The sequence below is a fragment of the Lissotriton helveticus genome, chromosome 2_1, assembly GCF_964261635.1.
Source record: "Lissotriton helveticus chromosome 2_1, aLisHel1.1, whole genome shotgun sequence".
NCBI classification, from domain to species: Eukaryota; Metazoa; Chordata; class Amphibia; order Caudata; family Salamandridae; genus Lissotriton; species Lissotriton helveticus.
In genome coordinates, this window is record NC_136059.1 from 294,273,648 (window position 1) to 294,288,858 (window position 15,211).

Genomic DNA, 15,211 nt, shown 5'->3' on the forward strand with positions numbered 1-15,211 from the left:
GTAATTATTACTCCTACACTATCCAACACTTACCCTACATTTACACCACCCTGGAGTTAGAATAGTAATTATTACTCCTACACTATCAAACACTTACCCTACATTTACACCACCCTGGAGTTAGAATAGTATTCATTACTCCTACACTATCCAACACTTACCCTACTTTTACACCCCCTGGAGTTAGAATAGTAATTTGTACTCCTAGACTATCCAACACCTGCCCTACTTTTACACCACCCTGGAGTTAGAATAGTAATTATTACTCCTACACTATCCAACACTTACCCTACATTTATACCACCCTGGAGTTAGAATAGTAATTATTACTCCTACACTATCCAAAACTCACCCTACTTTTAAGGCACCCTGGACTTAGAATAGTAAATATTACTCCAACACTATCCAACACTTACCCTACTTTAACACCCCCCTGGAGTTAGAATAGTAATTATTACTCCTACACTATCCAACATTTACCCTACTTTTGCCTCCCCTGGACTTAGAATAATAATTATTACTCCAACACTATCCAACACATACCTTACTATTACACCCCCTTGGTGTTAGAATAGTAATTATTACTCCAACAATATCCAACTCTTACCCTACTTTACCACCCACCTGGAGTTAGAATAGTAATTATTACTGCTACACTATCCAACACTTACTCTACTTTGACACCCCCCTGGAGTTAGAATAGTAATAATTCCTGCTACACTACCCAACACTTACCCTACTTTTACACCCCCTGGAGTTAGAATAGTAATTATCACTCATGCACTATCCAAAACTTACCCTACTTTTACATCCCCCTGGGGTTAGAATATTAATTATTACTCCTACACTATCCAACACTTACCCTACTTTTAACCCCCCTGGATTTAGAATAGTATTTTTTACTCCTACACTATCCAACACTTACCCTACTTTTACACCCCCCTGGAGTTAGAATAGTAATTTGTACTCCTACACTATCCAATACTTACCCTACTTTTACCCCCCCCCACCCCCGGAGTTAGAAAAGTAATTTTTACTCCTACACTATCCAACATTTACCCTACTTTTACAGCCCCCTGGAGTTAGAATAGTAATTATTACTCCTACACTATCCAAAACATACCCTACTTTTACACCACCCTGGAGTTAGAATAGTAATTATTACTCCAACACTATCCAACACTTACCCTACTTTAACACCCCCTGGAGTTAGAATAGTAATTATTACTCCTACACTATCCAACACTTACCCTACTTTTACACTCCCCTGGAGTTAGAATAGTAATTTGTACTCCTACACTATCCAACATTTACCCTACTTTTACACTCCCCTGGAGTTAGAATAGTAGTTTGTACTCCTACACTATCCAACTCTTACCCTACTTTTACCCCCACCGGAGTTAGAATAGTAAGTTTTACTCCTACACTATGCAACACTTACCCTACTTTTACTCCCCCTGGAGTTAGAATAGTTATTATTACTCCTACACTATCCAACACTTACCCTACTTTTACACCTCCCCTGGAGTTAGAATAGTCATGTTTGTTCCTACACTATCCAACACTTACTCTACTTTTACAGCACCCTGGAGTTAGAATAGTAAGTATTACTCCTGCACTATCCAACAATTACCCTACTTTTACAACCCCCTGGAGGTAGAATAGTATTTATTACTCCTACACTATCCAACACTTACCCTACTTTTACACCCCCCTGGAGTTAGAATAGTAACTTTTACTGCTACACTATCCAACACTTACCCTACTTTTACAACCCCCTGGAGGTAGAATAGTATTTATTACTGCTACACTATCCAACACTTACCCTACTTTTACACCACCCTGGAATTAGAATAGTAATTATTACTCCTACACTATCCAACACTTACCCTACATTTACACCACCCTGGAGTTAGAATAGTAATTATTACTCCTACACTATCAAACACTTACCCTACATTTACACTACCCTGGAGTTAGAATAGTATTCATTACTCCTACACTATCCAACACTTACCCTACTTTTACACCCCCTGGAGTTAGAATAGTAATTTGTACTCCTAGACTATCCAACACCTGCCCTACTTTTACACCACCCTGGAGTTAGAATAGTAATTATTACTCCTACACTATCCAACACTTACCCTACATTTATACCACCCTGGAGTTAGAATAGTAATTATTACTCCTACACTATCCAACATTTACCCTACTTTAACAACCCCCTGGTGTTAGAATAGTAATTATTACTCCTACACTATCCAAAATTTGCCCTACTTTTTTAGCCCCCTGGAGTTAGAGTAGTAAATATTACTCCTACACTATCCAACACTTACCCTACTATTACTCCCCCTTTATTTAGAATAGCTATTAATTTAATAAAACTATCTCCATGAGATTGAATATTAATAAATAGTTCTAAGTTAGTTAAAAAAAATTAATACATTAAAAAAAATAGTGTTTTATAATTAATAAAAAATATCTAAAATACTTTTTATAAGATATCTATTAAGTTTATAAAAAAATGATGTGTAAAATAAATATTTTTAATTAATCATTTAAAATATAGTTCCCACGGTTTTACATTGATTTCAATGAAAAGTAATGTCCTTCCTTTATTTCAATAGATGTCTAGCTGACTATCGTGTCTTTCATATAGGAAACTAGTTGCAGAGTAACGCGTGATGAAAAAGAAGCTAAAGGGAGCATCCTAAAGGTAAGAATATTATTTAATAATGAAATACATTTCTTTTAAAAAAGTCGAACATTGTAAAATAAATATTGATAAATATATACTAGGGTTTCGAGTCAGATTTTTTAAGTTTAATTTCAAATAAACTTAATTTAGTAAATGTAATATTTTCAATCTTTTTTTTCAAAGTGTATTAAACATATTTTTTATACTTTATTTAATTTAAAAAATTGATTTTGAACATACATTAGTAATAAAATTAAAAAGTATAATAATTGTCCTTTTCTTTGTTGGTTGCTTCAGATGACGTATACGCATGGACGTCATTCACGTAGGCAGCCATATTGAGGAGCGCCGCTGGACAGAGCGGAAGCAAGGAGACCTGCGCTCAGGTAGGAAACTTTTGAAACTTATTTTTAATTGTTAAACATGGTGACAGTGTTATTTTTTGCAAGGAGAGAAGAGGGAGGTTTAGATATGTTAAATTTATGTATAGTTTGTATGTTTTTAGCATGTCCCCGATCTTATTGTTAGTATATGCCCACGTCGGGCCACGTGTTTATTTAAGTTCTAAAAAAAGATGTAATGTTTCTATTTACTGTGTATAATTCAATTTAAACAATGGTTTTTGGATGAAAAATTGGAACATTATTTTGTTTTGAAAACATCAGAGATAGAAGAACATCGATTTACGAACATTGAATTTAGAAAGGAGAAAGTGGAACATTTTTCTGGGATTTTTTGGGGAATCGTAGAAGATATCTTTGTTAATTTTTATGGTTGGTTTTTAAAATGAAACTTTGCCAAACTTAGAGGATTTTGAAGGATTGCCGATTTCGCAAAGAGGATGATGATCGATCGTTACTTCGTTTTTTTTCGGACTTCCAGATTATTTCGAATTGGAGGCAATTTTTTTTAATGGAATTCTGTTTGTAAATCGATCTTTTTCGATGTTTTTTTATTTTTGGAATCGTGTACCATTATTCTGGAATGGGTTTTTAAAATATGAGTTTTAAAAAGAAGATTTGTTTTGAATTGGATTTTATTTGCTGGTTTAAAAAATTGGAAAAAAATCAAGCATGGTATTGGAATGGATTATTGAAGAAAAGAAAAGAAAATAGAAGACATCTAGGGTATGTGACCCGACTTTAATTTATCAAAATTGTTTTCAAAAATGCCAATTTAATTGTGTGTTTATATATTTTAGGGCAAAACAGGAAAGTAATAGTGTAGGTTGTGTTAGTAATGTAGAATGTGTGCAACATTATCCAGGTAGTCAGAAGCCACAGACAACGAAAATTGTTGTAAAGCACCCAATAGTCGTTCTGACATTTCTTTTGATCTTTTAGAAATTCGTGGGTTTAGGCTACCTGTTAATGCTTGTGACATTCTCATTTCTTGGAAACTTTGCTCCTTCCTCAAAGTTTCCAAAAAATGATAAAATTAGGGTGATATTTTCCAATTGTGTGGTTGAAGGAGTTGTGCCATCCCTCTTTGGCATTGTTTGTCTTTGCTCCTCCTTCTAAGCAGCTCGTGTAGCAGTTCCACCACTCCACATGGAATCGTGGTTTCCTCCTGCGACCCGACCTGCTTAGATGCCCAATCCATGTGTCTTCAAAATAATTTAACAAGGGTGCCAATTTTTCTTCATTGGATGCGTAAAATTCTGATTCAGTAATTGCAGTGTAGTACTCGTCTACACTATCAGGAGGAACAAAGCAAAGTGCAGGTCGTTTTTTTAATTCGAATTGCAGTTTGCTATCTGATACGTAATCCACAACTAGGGATGTTTTTTGTATCTTACGCCAAAATGCCTGGGAAAAATGAAAAAAAATCCCTGAATTTGGGTATCTGGGTACATTTTAGTAATAGCATTTATCATTGTGAATTTAAAATCAATAATTATTTCCCTAGGACTTTTGTTTGGTGATTTTGATTTAATCACTGTTAAAAGTTCAGTGTAGGTTGTAGATTGTTTATCAGGTGGCAAACTGTAAACTAGGAGTACTACTGTATTGTTAAATTTTTTGCATGAATAGTGTATATTTGGGTGAATGGATGGGGCGTGCTTTTAAACGTCCCATCCATCATCCAAATATCATTATTCTCTAACTTGGCTAGATTACGGGGTGTGCTAAAGATAATTATTGGTTTTTGAGGGTTTTGGTTGTCATGCAAGATGAAAGGTTTATTAGATATAGAAATAGAGAGTTCAGGAGGAATTAGAATATCAGAGAATGTTGGGGTGTAACTCTTTGTGGGTTACTTGCCTGTTTTTTACGTTGAATAATTCGTCTCAGATTGGGTATGATGGGTATTCTGCTAGCAACATGACTAGGGACATGCTGAGCAACCTCCCTCAAAATAGAACCAGAGGAGTCATCTTAGGTGCTTGCAATATCCTTCATTTCATTTATTGTTTCTCTTACTTCAATCTCCATTGCAGAGGCAGAGTGGTTATGCTCAGATGTTTTGACAACTGTGTCACCCAGAGTAACCGCTCTGCCTTTGCAATGGGATGAGTAGTATTGCACGCACCTCCAATGTCTCCTTGGTTCTGTTATTCTCTCATTGTAATAAATGTACCCTGCATGTTTTAGAAGTCGGTTTCCTTTGCTGGAGCTAATGTAATGTGCTGTTTTATTTATTGAAATTATCTGAAATGAAAAGCAATAAAGAAAAAATTTTAGAATTATTATTATATGATTTTTTTAATCAGTTTGCAAATTTTTTAGATTCACTTTATCATTTTTAAAGTTGGTAACATATCTTGTAAAGTATTTCAAATTTTTGGACGGTTGCTGGTTCCTTTAGATTGTTTTTGGTTGATTTTCTTGTTGCTTGGTTCACCTGGCAATTTCTTTTTTTGTAAGAAAAATGTAAAAATATAGGTTTAATTGTGGGTGTTGTTTTGCGATGTTTCTCTATCTGAAGAAAAACGGGTTAATTTATTTTTCTTCACTTTGCAAAAATATATTTACCTTTAGTTTTTTTTCTCTAATGTATTCAAGATGGTGGTTCAATTTTTGAAGTTGGTCTACTGCTGGTTGTTTTTCTTTGTTGCTTCTGATGAGATGTTTTTGTAGAAATCTGTAGTAGAATATAAGATATATAGGCTGTTGATTTTCAAATTATTAATTCCCTATTTTTAGGATTTAAAAAATTGATGTTTTTCATGGTTAAAATGCATGACCTTTTTATTAAAAATGCAATTTTGTAAGCAAAATGTTTCTTATATTTTTTTAAACACAAAATGAAGTTCAAATTTCATTTGCAGATGTTACTCGGTATGGACAAAAAGGGGTTCGTTTATTTTTCTACACTTTTCAGACATATATTTACCGTTAGTTTTTGTTGTAGGATGTATTGAAGATTGTGTTTTTTTATTGAAGTTGGTCTACTGCTGGTTGTTTTTCTTTGTTGCTTCACCTGAGATTTTTTTGTAGATATCTGTTGTAGAATATAAGATATATAGGCTGTTGATTTTACATATTATTTCCCTATTTTTACGATTTAAAAAATTGCTGTCTTTCATGGTTATAATGGTTCACAGAAATTTTAAACAACACATTGAAATTTGTTTCACTACATTGCATACATTGGCATTTTATAATATAAATTTAAAAAAAGATTGTATTTTCGGTTTATAAATGTTAAACTCTTTGATGATTAGTTTTCCGAATAAAATTCCTTTTGAACATTTTTTTGCGAAAACTTTTGTTTATTTATTGTGACAATATTCAGGTTTTTCTGTTATCTAAATATATATTTTGTAACATTAATTCACTTACTTCCAATGTCCACTATTGCTTTAATGTTTTTGGCACCTTGATTAATTGACTGCCAAGTTTGCCAAAAACTGAAAAATTATTTTGAGTCATTAGTATTATTTTTTTTTAAATAATTTGTTTTGTGAGATAATAATATTAGTTAAATATATCTTACTTGCTTGTTTTTTGAGTAAGGTTGTAAGCTAATTTCACTGTCTTTTTTTTGTGGGAGCGTTACAGGTAGCGTAAATTACGTCTCCTCTCGCTCGTAGTCTTCTGACCACTGAGTTCAAAATGGTGGCAAAGCTGTATTTATACCTTTTGGTGTGTTTCACCATTATTTTCATGAAAATTATCATTTTTATTCTCTTTTTATTTATTGTTAAAAAAAGTGTCTGTTTAATTAGTTCGATCGTGTTTACTCCTCCATTTTGGTTGCTGAGGGTTTCATTTCATTTCATGAAAACTGTTGTAGGACTCCTGCGTGAGCAAGGTCATATAATGGTGTCTCCTTTAAAAGTAGTTTGTTTATTTTCTTTGTTGGCTTACTTTTTGCGTTTTTTAATTGTATGAATTATAATGTACATTTATTTGCGCTGTCTGTGTTTGAAAAATATTTTTACAACTTTTTTGTTACTCGATTAATACTCGAGTATTAATTTTAGTGCGAGTACTAATTTTGTAAAAAATGCTCGTTTTTTTAAATTTATGTGCTCCGTTGCTTTCCACATTTTAATACACTTCTCCACCCAAAACCCCTATTTTCCCTGTATCCTGTGCCAAGAGTTATTTTACATTAAAAAAAAAATTCGGGGCGTTGTAATGGTATGCGTAGTATTGTCTTGCGTTGTGATGGCACTTTTAATTCATTCTAATTATTTTGCACAGTATTGGTATGCGTTGTAATGTCATGCGTTGTAAAAGCATGCGTTGTATCATCATACATTCTGACTTCACTGCACTCGGTTAAAGCCTCTCAGCTGTCCCTATGATAGGGTGACCAGGCGTCCCAGTTTTTCACCAGCTGTCCCGGCTGATTTCAGGAAATTGAGCTCATGTCCCGGTTTTTAGAGATGATTGGCTGAAAGCGGTGGCAGCTGCTACAAGAAAGCAGTTAAATGAACAGGCATGCTACTGCCTTTAAAAATGGCATTTTATGTATGTTCTTACTGCCTCGTCCTTCTGTAATTCTCTCCTGAGGAGCACAGTCATTCTGTGTGGTGGTTGCTTTAAAATTGTAGTCCTTCTTCTATTTTTGGGAAATGTCACAGTTTTTAGCTTTAAAATTCTGGTCACCCTATCCCAGAGGTCTTCAAACTGTGGGGAGCACCCCCCTGGGGGGGCTCGACACCATCCTAGAGCGGGGCGCGCACTCCACTCTAATTTCACCTTTGTTCCCTGTCGCAAGTCGAGGGAGGAGGGAGGGGAAATCGACGGGGCACAAAGTGCCCATGCTTTTATTATGTTCACCATCCCAGCTTCAGCGAGGAGGCAGTAAGTCTCCTCTTCTAAACCAAAGGTAAACTGCCTCTCCAGGACATTTCATTTAGGAAATGAGGTCTGTGATAGTTTCTGCTGATATTAGCAGACGCCATGGTGATGCGGAAGGCGCTGCTTCAGGCGACTGAGCCCAATTGCAAATTATGCTTCGTGAAAAAAATGGGAACAGCGCCAACTGCAAACAGGAAGCATTTAAAGTTGACACGGAGCCCGGGCCCCCCTTTGAGATGAAGTGAAGCCATACCAAGAGCACATAAAAGTAATGAATGAAAACCGTTTTGGGGGAGTGTGTACTACTGATTTCAAATATCCTGAGATTGCGCTCAAGTTCATCTTCCCACTTCTGAGTGGTTCTGCGGACCCTGCAGTTTCTGAGCCGCCAGTGATTCTCTCCTCTGCAGTTTGCCGGCAAAAATTGAATTTTCCAAATTTTGCAGGCAGTTTTGTAAAAATCGCGGTCTTTTTACAAAACTGCTGATTTTGCGATTTTTTTGCAAATCGCGAAATCCTGGAGGGTCTGATTTCAGCTCTATGAATTAACCCCCTCCTGGTAGGGTGAGCGCTTCCCAGAAAGGAGACAAAGTTTCATTTAAAACTACACAGGGAGGCGCGCAAAATGCCAGCCATGTGTTCTTGTAACCAGACTGCAAATTGCTTCTCTATAAATAAAGAAGCATGTTTCCTTTTATTATCAGCCACAGATTATTGAGGCAGCCCTAGAACACAAGTAAAAGTTATTTCAATTTATATTTGCTGGTCAAAGTATGCATGGACAAGTACTAACAAAACAGCTTTAAATGACTGATTATTTTTGTACCGCCTGGGACATCAAAATAATGAGCTGGCAACCCTAATTTCTTTTTTTTTTTTTAAGAAATTTTTATTGCAGATGTATAAAACAAACATCAAAAGTGGTCAACCTTCACAATCATTGCATCACAAAGTACCTCTGCAGCCATAAGTTTGCACACAGCCATTTAGCCCACATCCCAGAGGTAGGGCGGCGTCTCAACAAGTACAAGCAGAGTACACAGTTGCTCATTCTAGGAAATGTCTGGTCAACAGCATAATATAGTATCCGCTTTTATACCACCAAACTCCCTACCCCAAGTCACCGCTAAGTGTAAGCATCTATCTCGTGTGGACGGCGCCAAAACCCCAATATCCGCTGTGTCAGGCCTACATTATTGCTCCCCCCATAATGGAAGATCCTGAGGTCCACCAATAATCACCTGAGGTGTCCCCCATTGACAAGTCCCAGAGGTCCCTGTTCATCAGTCCCAGCTACCTGATCTCACCACTGGCACCTCCCCCATCTCTGCAGCGGTTCACTAGTGCGGTCCCCCCACCCCTCCCTCTCCCCTCCCTCTCCCCAACTTCTGCTGATGTGGGTGGCTATTGTGGGTCATGGCACAAGAGTACGCTACTAATCGGGCACATGCCTACGTGTCTCTAGGCCTCGTGGAGCCCCCTTCGCATATCCATCCTACTCTCCATCCTCTGTCATGTAGTCCTTCAAGGCCTGTACTATGACCTCCCAGGCCCTCGCTTTCTCTAAGCTCTTTTCGTTACCTGTCCTTGCAGCCAGTCGCATTCTAATCACTCCTTCACACCTGGACCATTTCAACAGTTCATTCATCCATCTCAGCACCGATGGGCCCTCCCTTGACTTCCAGTGCCAGGTAATTTCCCTCTGGGCTAGAACGAGTCCCAGGTCAATAAATTTGCTCGTGACTTTTGTCCTAGCCGTATGAGGGAACCAAAGCAGCAGGCAGGCCGCCATGTCAAACTCCACCTCCCGGTCAGTAACCACATTCAGGAGCTCCCCCACAGCAGGCCAATAGGCCCCCAGCTTCGGGCAACCCCACAGTAGATGGTCGAATTCAACCTCAGGTGCCAAGCATCTCGGGCACACCGCATCCTGCACTTGAAACTACCGTTTGATCTTCCCCGGGGTCAGGTAAGCCCTATGCAGTATGAAGAAATGCACCTGCTGAAAGCGGGCGTTCCTGCAACCCGTCCACGTCCGTTCCAAAATGTGGCCCCAGACCGTGTCCGGTATGGACCTGCCTACACTCTCCTCCCATGCTGCCTTCAGCTTGGTTAGCGGTTCTAAGCCCTCATGTAGCATCCGGGAGTGGAGACAGGTCACCGCCTTGAATGTCCCCGCTGCCATTACCACATACTGGCAGGCCATGGTCGTGTTCGGCTCCGTCAACCCTCCTCTCCAGTGCTTCTGCATTGCCGCGATCACTGCCGCATGCAAGAGGTAGCTCCCATCCGGGAGCCCAAATCGGTCTTGCAATACCTGAAAGGGGACTAACGTCCCGTCATGATATAGATCCCCCACCACCTGTAGGCCCAGCTCTTCCCAGTCCAGCAATGGGGACCAGTCACCTCCATGCGGTAGCGCTGTCAACATCCCCAAAGGGATCTCCGGTGCGTATGGTCGTGCTGCTTTCGCTCTCGTCAAACTCCTACGCCAGCATAAGCGAAGGGTCCTCTCTTCTTCAGTCAGTGCCCTCAGTTCCAGTGGCTGTTGCATAACAATGTACGACAAGATGTGTCGCTGGATACCGGTCCCCCGAGTATGGTCCGGGCCTCTAAATTCTCTAGCAATGTTTTGTGTCAACACTTGCAACTGAGCCGCCAGTTAATATAGCTCAAAATCTGGGACTGCCATCCCCCCTCGGATTTGGGTCGCGTCAGAGTATCCAATGCAACCCTACGCCGTCCAGGCCCCCATAGGAAACCGATAGTCATCGTCCTCAATTCTTTGAAGATCCGTTGTGGGATCCATTTCGGGAGGGTGCGGAAATAATAGAGCAACCTTGGTAGTGCCACCATTTTCAGTAGCGCCACCCGCCCTAGCACCGACAGAGGGAGGGAGGCCCAGAAAGACATGCAGCCCCTCAGGGCCCGCAAACCGCGCCCTACATTGCCATCCAGCAGAGTCGTGGTATCATGGAAAATGCGAACACCCAGATAGGTGAAGCACGTACCCTCCCAGACCACCTCCACCGTAAGAGGGGGATACGGCGTGTCCGCCCGCAATGGGTAAACACAAGTCTTATTCCAGTTCACGTTGAGACCCGACAGCTGACCAAAGTGTGACAGCAACTCCACAGCCCCTTCCAGAGCCCTTTCTGTGTCCGCTAGGTAAACTAAGAGATCATCGGCATACAGTGAGATATGATGGATGTCCCTTCCGTGCTCAATCCCATTGTACCATATCCCCGCTCTTGCCTGCGCTGCCAGCGGTTCCATTGCCAAAGCAAACAACAGGGGAGAGAGCGAGCAACCCTGCCTCGTCCCTCTGTGCACCGGATAATCGGAGGATATGACAGAACCCAATCGCACCCTGGCAGTGGCCGAGGAGTAGAGAACCCTCGTCCATCGTCCAAAGCCGTCTCCCAGGCCGAACTTCTCAAGCACCGTATCGAGGTACGTCCATTCAAGGCTATCGAAGGCTTTTTCGATGTCTACTGATAGGACTGCCGGCTTTTGAGCCGACGTCCATGTGCCGTCCAATAGGCGGACCAGGCGGCGGATGTTTATGGAGGTGTTCCTAGTAGGTATAAACCCAGCTTGGTCCTCGTGTACTAGCGTGGTCATATGAGGTAACAATCTCGTGGCCAGGATACGGCTCAGGATCTTATAGTCCACCGTCAACATAGACAGTGGTCTATACGATGTCACATCCGAGGCCTCTTTACCGGGTTTCAGCAGTGGTATCACTAGGGCCTCCCTCATCGATTGGGGCAGACGCCCGAGCGACAGGGCCTCCGAGTATACCGTCAGCAGCTTAGGCGCCAGAGCATCGATATACTTCACATAAAATTCAATCGGGAAGCCGTCTACCCCCGGTGTCTTATTTCTGGCCATCTGTTTGATGGCCACCCGAATCTCTGACAACGTTATCGGGCCACCTAAGGCCTTTGCGGTGTCGTCCTCCAGCCGTGGGAGATGGACGGTTTCTAGGCAGTCGCCTATTGCAGAGCCTGTCATCTCCAGCCGACTCGCGTACAGGCTCGTATAATACGACTGGAAGCGATGTAAAACCGCAGTTTGAGAGTAGACCATCACCCCCGTTTCCTCTTTAATGGCCATAACCGGGCTACCTCCAGGTTCCTGGTTAGCTAGTTTAGCAAGCAATGTGCCCACTTTATCCCTCTCCGCATGCACCTTGGTGAGATAGAGCTTGTAATCGTAACACCGCAGATGTTCCATCTCTGTAGCAACCATTTCCCTCGCCTCAATCAGTCTCTCCTGCAAGTCAGGCCGTTCAGGGCTACGCTGTTCCAGATCCCTCAACACACATTCCGCCTTCTCCAGGTCAGCCAGGACCGTCACCCTTTCATTCGAGAATCTGCCCATACAGACACCTCTCACCACCACTTTCATTGCGTCCCATTCGAGCGATCTCGAGGCCGCTGTCCCTTCATTCTCAGCAAAGTAGCTCTCAATACCCTGGAGGACCCTATCACTGAACACCGGGTCCTCTAACGTGTCGGGCCGTAACCTCCACGTCGGGACCGCCGACCGTACCCTCTGCCATCTAATCGTCATCAGTAAGGGATTATGGTCCGAAATGGTCCTAGTTAAGTACTCCGCGTGAGTCGACAGGGCAGCTAAGAGGCCACTACAGAGGATGGAGTCTATCCTAACATGTAATGCATGCAGTGCCGAAAAGAAAGAATAGTCCCGAAAGTCCGGGTGTTGCTCCCTCCATACATCAAGAAGGCCCCACCTTGCTTGCCAGTCCTGTCTGTGCGAGGCTAGCCTACGAACTGGGGAGTCAACCAATGGTGGATGCGACCTATCCAATAAGACATCAGTGATCGAGTTAAAGTCGCCTCCCAGTATTATGGGGCCCGTCAGAAAGTGTGCGAGCGAACCCGTCAAGCCATCAAAAAATCGAGCCTGGTCAGTGTTTGGGGCATATATACTACAGAGAACCACATCCCGACCGTACAGCCTCCCCTCCACCGCCACAAACCGACCTTCAGGGTCTACAAGCTGGTTTAAGGCCTGGAATGGGATCCCCGCTCTCACCCATATCAGCACTTCCCTGGCATAGGCCGAGTACGTGGTACCAAATACCTGACCACGCCACCTCTTCTGCAGCGCAGTGCATTCCTGCTTAGTTAAATGGGTTTCCTGCAATAGTGCAATTTGGATGCCTCGCCTCACCAGATGGGAGTGCACCTTGTGTCTCCTTGACATCGTTCGGAGTCCACGGACATTCCATGTGAGGCACTTCAAATCAGGTAGCGTCCCCATTGCGGCCACCATCCAACCACTTCCCCAGCATCAATCGGCCACCCACATCATTGCAGTAAAACCCCCCATACATAACGCTCCATAAAACTCCCCAATCCCCACTCCCCAGAACAGGACCTAACAACAAGTCATCAGCCCCCATCCAAACTCGTAACACAACACACAGTTCACTACTCTGTAGTCGTTACTACAGAAGGCCTTAAGGGCAACGGGAGGGTGATTCAGAACCAACCGGGGGCAGGCAGTTACCCTGTCCCGAGCCTTGATCCCATATGACACTGCAACACAATACCTGTTGGAGCGCTGAGCACCAGGGTATCCTGTTCTAATGGGAATAGCTGCCATCTTCCCCTTCTAGAGTGTCACTCGTTAAACAGTCCATCCGCTGTCTGTGGGGTGACCGCCGGGCCGCCAGCACTGTCCACCTCAGAAGCGTTTCCTCCAGATTTCCCTCCGTCCTCATCAGATTCCGAGCCCACTGACAGTCCGTCAGGTTGTGAGCCCATAATGGACGCCGTCGCGGCCAGCGCTCCTTTCCTGTCCGCCGCCATCTGGCCGTCCATTAGCGCCCTCTTGAGTTTATTCCGGTTGCGGATGCGTTTTGATTTTCGCATCTGGAGCGGTTTCTGTCTCTCACGGTCACCTTTACCTCTGCGATCTGTACTGGCCCGATATAGCTCCAGCCACGACCATGCCTCATCAGGGGTTTGAAAAAATTGGGTTTTGCCATCCACAATCACTCGTAATCTGGCCGGAAAAAGCAAGGAATACTGTATGCTCTCGTCCCTCAGTTCTTTTTTCACGGAGAGATAAGAGGCCCTGCGCCTCTGGACCTCTTGTGTGTAATCGGGGAAGATCGTGACTGAGCTGTTGTCCACTTGAAAGGGGCCCAGCGAGCGTGCCCTCTATATCAGGAGGTCCCGGTCCTTGAAATGCAGCAGCTTGACCACCATAGGCCTGGGAGGGCGGCCCTGCATAGGCGGGTGGGCTGGGACCCTAGGCGCCCGCTCCAGGGAGAAGAAAGGGGACAGACCCCCCGGCGCCACAGCCGTTTTAAACCAGTTCTCCATATAGGCCACTGCGTCATCCCCTTCAACTTTCTCCGGAAGGCCTACAACTCTCACGTTATTCCGCCTGTTGCGACTTTCGGAATCCTCTGCACGCTTCTCCAGTGTCTCCAACCGACCGAGTATATCAAAAAGTTTGTGTTCTGCGGTCACCACCGCAGGTTTGAGCTCCTGGAGCTGCAACTCGTTGTCCTTCACTCTGTCAGTTAGCTTAGCATGATCCGCTCGTAAGAGACCCAGTCCTGTAGCGACCTGCGCTATATCCGCATGCAGGGAGTCCTTGGTCGCATTTATTGCCTCTAGTATTCCATCCAGTCGCATATTCAGCCTCCGCTCTTGTGCCAAGCCTTCGGGATCAGTATGAGTTCCGCCAACTGCGCCCTGTACAGTCGCCTGGCTCAGAACAACGCCATCACCCTCAGCGGCCATCTTGTGCCCCGTTAGCGCCAGCCGGTTCGCTTGAGGGGGTACAACCCAGCTCTCACCCTCGTCTGCTAATCAAGGGTGGCACCTCGACCCTTCCGGTAGTTCAACGGGTCAGTGGACTCGATCACCAATCCCAGGGGCGAAGGCGTCCGCCCTACGCGGGGGCACTCCCGTGCCCAAAATGGTCGACTGTTCATAGCCTCGCCCTGCTCCGGGCAGGCTACACCCACATCTAATCAGACTCCAGAAAGCACCCGGGGCCGCTCCTTACCCAGTCTCTCGGCACCCTCGATATGGTCACGCCAGGGCCTCTGGCAGAGATCAGGAAGGTCCAATCCAACCAGACCGAGACGCCAATGGCGTATTCCTGGACAGGCAGGGAAACGTGAGCTGGGCCAGGCGCGCAGTCTGCAGGGAGATGTTGCCCTGTTTAGCGGTCAGCGTTCCGTGTCCTAGCGTCGCCCTTCCTCCGG